The sequence below is a fragment of the Amblyomma americanum genome, chromosome 5, assembly GCF_052857255.1.
Source record: "Amblyomma americanum isolate KBUSLIRL-KWMA chromosome 5, ASM5285725v1, whole genome shotgun sequence".
In the NCBI taxonomy this organism is placed as follows: Eukaryota; Metazoa; Arthropoda; class Arachnida; order Ixodida; family Ixodidae; genus Amblyomma; species Amblyomma americanum.
The window spans coordinates 128890869-128898499 of record NC_135501.1 but is presented as its reverse complement, the minus strand read 5'-3'; the positions used below and the strand labels follow the sequence as shown (position 1 = coordinate 128898499).

At 47.2% G+C, this 7631-nt stretch overlaps 1 pseudogene; it reads left to right on the top strand.

The window, feature by feature from the left end:
• The first annotated feature begins 384 nt into the window (after nt 1-384).
• Nucleotides 385-7631, top strand: part of LOC144134179 (uncharacterized) — a 29945-nt pseudogene continuing 22698 nt past the window's right edge.

Sequence of the window (7631 nt, the reverse complement as noted above, 5' to 3'; positions counted from 1 at the left end):
GAAAAAGGTATGCGACGCGCCCCGCTTGACATGTCCGGCGTTGATAACAGCTACGTTTAGGATTCTTCAGTGGTTTTGTTTCAATGGTGCCCCAGTTTCAGGGTTCGTTTTAGCCCCGTACACCTCATAGAGGATATTCATGTAGCGTTACCAGCCTCGCTTAAATGCCATACTGGAGCACTAATGTTAGGAAGGGTCGCGCTGTTCGGTGTCCATCGGATACCTAACACCGCTTCGGTGAACTCCGCCTGGTTTGATGTTGATGGGCAATTCCTATTACTCCCTAGATTCGTGACAAGTGTGTGCTGCAGGCGAGGTTATATCATAGCGTCCTCTTGCAGCAGTCTGAACAGACGCAAGGGAACCGTGCCGGAGGACCATACGATGGACACCAGCCAGTTAGCGGTAGACCTGGCTCGCTGCCTGCTGCCGGGAACGCTGCCACAGCAGTACCTGGTCCTTCTCCAGCTTGTGATCCACGGCCGCTTCCAGCTCGGGGTCTGTGCCCACCTGTCTCTTGCCACGTTGAGAGCGTCGTCTGCGAACAGAAGGTTTCTGGTTTCTGGGGGTTTAACGTCCCAAAGTTACTGAGGCTATAAAGGACGCCGTAGTTAAGGGCTCGGAAAATTCAACCACCTGGGGTTCTTTAACACGGGCCTCTAGAATTTCGCCTCCATTGAAATTTGATCGCCGTGGCCGGGATCGAACACGCGTCTTTCGGGTCACCAGCAGAACACCATAACCACTTAGCCACCGCTGCGGCCCCGAACAGAAGGATATCCCATGTCGACGGACGCCTCTCCAGGTTAGTGGCCAAACGAGAACTCATCAACATAGCTCATCTGGAGAGCAGTGCAGACGGTGCCCATTTCATAACAATTTAGTTGAAAGCATTCCGTCATCACAGGAGAAAAATGCAGTGTGCAAGAATAATGCTAAAACATGACAAGCTTAATCTTCATCAATCTAATCACGTGCACTTCAACACCAAAGCCCCTCTCACTGATCCCCAATTAAGCCTGTTCACTATCAGCGCCCACCCCACGCCAGCAAAGCTTCGGATCTCATCCGCCCAGTTGACTTATTGGCCGCCCTCTTAAGGAGAGCGGCCCTTATAGTCTCTCATATCCTGGAATCCAGGATATAAGAGACTGTAACCCATATTACCTGCAGTGTGATGATAAAACGAACGACTAGTAGTCTTTATAGCTTTTGACATGACCAATAACTATATAGTTCCACCGACAGCAGACTGTAGAATCTCCGACGACTAAATCTGCGGTTGCTCAGAAATCTCGTTTGCACTACTGATCTTAATGTTCGGTAGCGTTCTGCTATAATAATCCCCCTGTTTGTCTCTTTATCTCATGGCCAGGTTCTGTTCCATGACTTGTCGGCCCTCCTACTGATGAATCCCATGGGCCACTGGTGCAAGCCGGCCACGCTGTTTACCCTCCTCACGCGCGAACAGGGGCTCAGTGTGAGCAATCCCGTAGTGGAGGACGGCCAGGGAAACGGGCACCACAGCCGCTGAAAAAATGTACGACCTGGCCACCATCGTCTTCAACGGCTCCCGCATCGAGGTACCCCGCAAAGGATAGGTCTACCATATGCAGGACGACACGCACACGCTTATCATGCATGCTTATCATGCATGCCCTCTCTGAGATGTGCCATCTAGCGATAGTTAGATGCCGACACACAAGCTTAAATAGGACAGTAGAAGCAGAAGTTCTCATTGCCAGATTCTGGAACTCATAATCAACAATTCAAGTAATGTTCAACGCTCTCGAAAGGGAAACGTATTTTACGATTAATAGCGAGTCGCTGGAAGTGGTAATGCAATACGTCTATTTAGAGCAGGTAGTCACCGCAGCTCAGGATCACGAGAGTGAAATAACAAGAATAATAATAGTGGGTTGCAGCGTAATCCGCATTATTTACAGGATGTCACGCACCCTGGGGAGTGGCGAAAGTTAGTCTGGCTTTGGTTGAAAGTGAACGCACGTGCGGTCGGGATCAACGAAGCTTTAAAAGCCCATCATCATCATCATGATCATCATCTTCAGCCTCACTACACCCACTGCAGGGCAAAGGCCTCTCCCATGTCTCTCCAATTAATCCTATCCTTTGCCAGCTGCTTCCACCCTTTGCCTGCAAACTTCTTAATCTCATCCGTCCACCTAACTTTCTGCCGCCGCCTGCTATGCTCGCTTTCTCTTAGAATACACTTCGTTACCCTTGAGGACCAGCGGTTATCTTGCCTTCGAATTACATGCTCTACCCAAGCCCATTTCTTTCTCTTGAATTCGACAAGGATATCATTAACCCGCGTTTGTTCCCTCACCTACTCTTCCCGCTTCCGGTTTCTTAACGTTACACCTATCAATTTTCTTTCCATGGCTCGCTGCGTTTTTCTCATCTTGAGCTGAACTCTACGTTATCCTCCACGTTTCTGCCCTGTAGGTGAGTACCGGTATGATAAAGCTGTTTTACATTTTTCTCTTGATGGAAATTAGTAGATAGCCACTCATGATCTGCGAGAACCTGCCATATGCTCTCCACCCCATTCTTATCCTTCTAGTTATTTTCCACTCATGATCCGGGTCAGCTGTCACTACCTGCCCTAAGTAGTCGTATTCCTTCACAACTTCCAGGCTCTCGCTGCCAATTGTGAACTGTTGTTCTCTTGCTAGACTGCTGAACATTACCTTGGTTTTCTGCATGTTAATTTCTAGACCCATCGTTCTGCTAAAAGCGTATACGAAGTGGCAAATTTGACTTTGACAGCTGCCGCCATCTGTGGCCATCTTTCGCAAGCGCGTCTATAGGCAGTTGCAGCTCAAGAATGCAGCGGCGCATGCCTTTCAAAAGAGGTTCCACTTATGGCTCTGCAGCACAGGCTAAGCACGAAAGAGGCAAAGGCCTTTCCCTCACCCCCACCCCCCCACTAAGGTTCCTCAATTCACGTGGCTCCAGGGAGCGGGCGCACTGAGGCATGCAACCCTGAACCCTCCGCAGCCCTAGCCCGGAGAACGAACCACCCACTCCCCATGCCTAGTATCTGCTTCATTAAACCCGATCGACGCCATTGGTTGGAAGACCTCCTTTTGAGGGGATTCGCCGCTACATTCTTGAGTTATCAGTACGCTAACGTGAACAGCAAATGCGCAGTTGGAGTTGCCTGCTTGTTTTCAACCAGAGGATCTGGAGGAGGAGAGGCGCCCATGCGCAGAGCAGCCGAGTAAAAAGGCGGATTGGCAAGTTTTCTACGATAATGAGTATCCCTCAACAGAAAAGTATAAACAGCTTTGTCTTAACGGTACTCACATCTGAAGCATAAACCTTGAGCTTATCGAGAACGGTTCAGCTTACACTTTCGGCAACGCAGCGACCTATGGAAAGCAAAATGATAGGTATAACGTTAAGGGACAGGAAATGGGCAGAGTGGGCAAGGGAATAAATGCACGTTAATGACTTCCTAGTCGAAATCAAGAAGAAATGGGCTTGGACAGGCCGTCTGGCGCGAAGGCAAGATAACCTATTAAAGAAGTGGATTTCAAGAGAAGGCAAGCGTAGCAGAGGGAGGCAGAAGGTTAGGTGGGCGAATGAGGTTAAGAAGTTTGCGGGGATACGGTGGCGGGAGCTGGCAAAGGACAGGGTTAATTCGAGAGGCATGGGCGAGTCTTTTGCCCTGCAGTGGGCATAGTCAGGCTGATGATAATAATGACGCTCATGAATATACAATCGGCTTGAACACATCGAAAGGATTAGAGTGTTGAGAGCACTAAGGTTTGAAGGACACCTTTTGGCCAAGTGAACATATCTCTAAGGAAACTGTCATTGACCGCTGTCAGAAAGGAGCAATAGGCATTTCTGAACTTCTACAGAGCATTTCGGAGCCTCTCGCCATTTTTGAACAATAGAAAAGCCACTAAATTTCGCCAGTTCACTTGCAGTCTTCATGTATGGAGGCTGGAGACTGCACAGTTTCCAGGGCAGGAAAATTTAGTAAATGTCGGTGACCGTCACTTATAACGTGAAATACACCCTGCGTGGTCCGAGGGGACATTGCAGGAAATACTATGAAGAGAATACTATTACACAAGTTGTCTTGTCTCGAGGTAGGGGATTGTTTGGCCGAAAAATCAATGTGCTACAGTGGGTGGCTTACTGTTAGTGGTCGCCTTTGTTAAAATGGCGGACACTTTCGGACTTTTCTAAACACAAATTTGAAATAAACAGCAGACTTTAATACTACTGCAGGTAAGGAAAAAATAATTTTAAAGCTGTTAATTGCCAAACTACTCTGTATAAAAGCACTGCATTGCACGGGCCGGAAAATTCAATTTTCCGTCCCGGGTTGGGCCAAGCCTTGAAGATGCGGGTCCGGGTCACACTCAGGTCCGTACATAGAGGCTTGTGTTACTGCAAGGTGAAACGCACTTGAGGCTTTTTAGCAAAACCACCAATGAGCCTGGGCCACGGCGTAGGCTGAAAAAAAATTTACACAACGCTCATGTTGCCACTTTTTGGTGTCTTCTGTAGTTGCAATTTTCCTAACCAGCAGCAAAATTACAAACGATAAATTTCTTTTTCTTGATTTCTGGAACGTCCCGGAAAGGCAAGAATTCAGTGCAAAAATCTCGCCACAAAGTTTTATGCTGACGCATAATGAGAAGAAGCTGAACTACGTCATTTGAAGACAGAGTCAGATCCGCTTCAGGTAATGTGCCCTGTAAACTACCCTTCGGATGCACTCGCCCGGCCACGCTGAGCGATATAGGAAAAGTTACATGATGATTTTCAATGACTGAATAGTCGCAGAGAAATACCGCTGACGCAGGTTCTGAAGCACAAGAGTGTTCATGCAGCGGGCTGACCTACAGCAGCGTTCTACTGGAGAGTTGCAAGGTTAAACAGGGCTCATTTGCACGAGAGCCTTGCAGTTCTGCATATACGTGCAGGCACTCCTAATAAAAACCGGTCGAGGTTAGAAGTTTAACAGAGCTTACATCTTATGATGTATCTAAAAGGGTGCGAGGCCATGTAGCGTGCAAGTTTGTCTAAGAAACTGTTACTGTCCTGAGGCCAGGAAGGGCAGCTGTCGTAAATTATTGGATAATTTGCACGAAGTTAAATGTGAGGTCATAAAGTGATAGAGGCCCAAAATTGTGTTAGGAAGATTTGTAAGATTCTTTGCCATGTTTTAACTTTTTTCTTTTTTTAAAGGCCCTCGTTCGTTCGTTTTGTTTCTTTTCCCCGCCTTTAGCGCGTCGAAATACTCGTGACATAGCGCAATGTCTCCGCCGTTGACGGCTGTCATGTGCATTCTGGACGCAACGCAGACGTGGCGGTTCTTCGGCGGGGCAAGTGCACCCAGTGGAAGTTCAAGCAGCGCAGATAGCCTTCTGAAGACGCCCAGGAGTTCCGCTCGTGGGCAGTTCTGCTGGTGGCACCGACAGCGAGACGAGAACAGCAGCGGCCACAGCGAGCCCCCGTCGCAGCATCCTGCCCTCCGGTACAGATCAGGCGTCCGCACATCGCCGACATACGTGTTCACAGTGGCGCCCGTTTTGTGTGCAGGCATATAGTTACAAATTCAAATTCATAATTCATAATTGGCCTGTGTGAGAAATATCCTGCTTGCTTGTGTTTCACAAAACGCTTGAGTGTGTGAGTCTTAAAAAACCCCAAGATGGGGCAGTTGCTTTACGATTTTGTTATATATTTGGAAAGAATGCACACCTCGAAAGCAGAAGATGCAGAACGGGAAATCAATATTTCAAAGACTGCTATTGAAAAACAATTTAAAATCTTTTTCAAAGGCAAAACCCCAATATCACATCAGCTCTAAGCAGTGCTTAGGCAAAAAGGAAGTCGACCAGCTGTTTACACCTTTATAAACCTTTATATTGACTTCACAGAAATGGGAGCCGATTCAATGAGTATCCTGGTAGGAGAACTGCTATGTGTTCCGTTAAGTCCAGCGCTACATATAGAAGTTATGCTTGAGCATTACTTCAGCGTTATGTAATAAGAACTATGCCTTAGAAGGGCACTTATTGATATCGAGAAAAATCACATGGATAAGGGTAGAACACTTCGAGGGAATAATGCCTTATCACATGCCACCTGGTCAGAAAATCACACTGTCTTTAGGTAATGGATGCCTCCGCTTTGTCCTGTTTTCCATGCATCCCCAGGCACTCACTGGGTTCTCCTGGTTGCGGAAATATGGGTATGCAGAAAGCTGTAAGATTGATCAAAAGGTTGCACTTGCTCATAACCACACCAAAGTGAGACCCGTACAACACAAAAATAAGATGCTGAAAGTTCTCCCAGTTGTAAGTCACAACCCTAAAGAGTGATTGCAGGAGTGCCACTGATTCCCCAATTCCCTTTATTCGACAACAGGCTGCAACCTTGGTAGTCACGGGGCCAATTGAAATTATTGTTTACCATTGCTTAACCAAACACGCATCTTAACGAAATATCAAGAACAGATGCGCATGCGAAAACTTGCTTAACCATCAGTTCCTTCAGGCGCGTTAAGCCGCGCGTTATCCTTCTTGTTTACAAACATTTTCTCTTGGCCCTTTTGTTTGTTTTTGTGTTTTCTGGTTTTTCTTACCACACACACCCCACACCATTGTTAGCAGCCCAGTAAAACATGCGCCTTCCCTTTTGCCTTCTTATTATGAGCTGTGTTGCTACAGTGGTCTTATTTTTATCTTTCTTCTCATGACCTCAAAGCCCATATATTCCCGCCTTCTGAAATAAAACGTTACTTGATAGTCAGTGCCCGTCCTGTTGTCTCTTTCTTGTCCCTTCCTTTGCGCTGATTCTTCAAGAGGAACCAGGACCACTAGTGCAAAAGTCTACCTATGCGCAAATTCTGCTGAATTTAATAATAATAATAATAATTCGTTTTTGGGGGAAAGGAAATGACGCAGTATCTGTCTCATATATCGTTGGACACCTGAACCGCGCCGTAAGGAAAGGGATAAAGGAGTTAGTGAATGAAGAAAGGAAGAATGAGGTCCCGTAGTGGAGGGCTCCGGAATAATTTCGACCACCTGGGGATCTTTAACGTGCACTGACATCGCACAGCACACGGCGCCTTAGCGTTTTTCCTCCATAAAAACGCAGCCGCCGCGGTCGGGTTCGAACCCGGGAACTCCGGATCAGTAGTCGAGCGCCCTAACCACTGAGCCACCACGGCGGGGCCTGAATTTAATCGTTGGGCGCATTGAGCCCGTCGACTGGCTGTCCAGATGCAGACACAGAAAATAAATTCTTCCTCCCGAATGGTTCAATGCTGCACGTAATAATGACACAGTAGATTCACTACGCGAGTGTGGCTGATCAGGATGACAGAGAGCCTATCTACTGTAAGCAGAAGTAAGACTTGAAAAATGCGCTTAGAAGAGATCCAACAGGTGACGAATTCACGACACGATGTAAAGACCCCTTGCACAACTTATAAGCCCTCCGTTTTTTTCATTGTCTAGATGACACCACCCAGCATCTCGACGACTGAGAAGCTTTCAGGGTCCAGAGAAAACTGTGTTGCCTTTAAAACAAAAGCATGATTCCGAATTTTACCCAAGCTGCTAGTTGCAAAATGC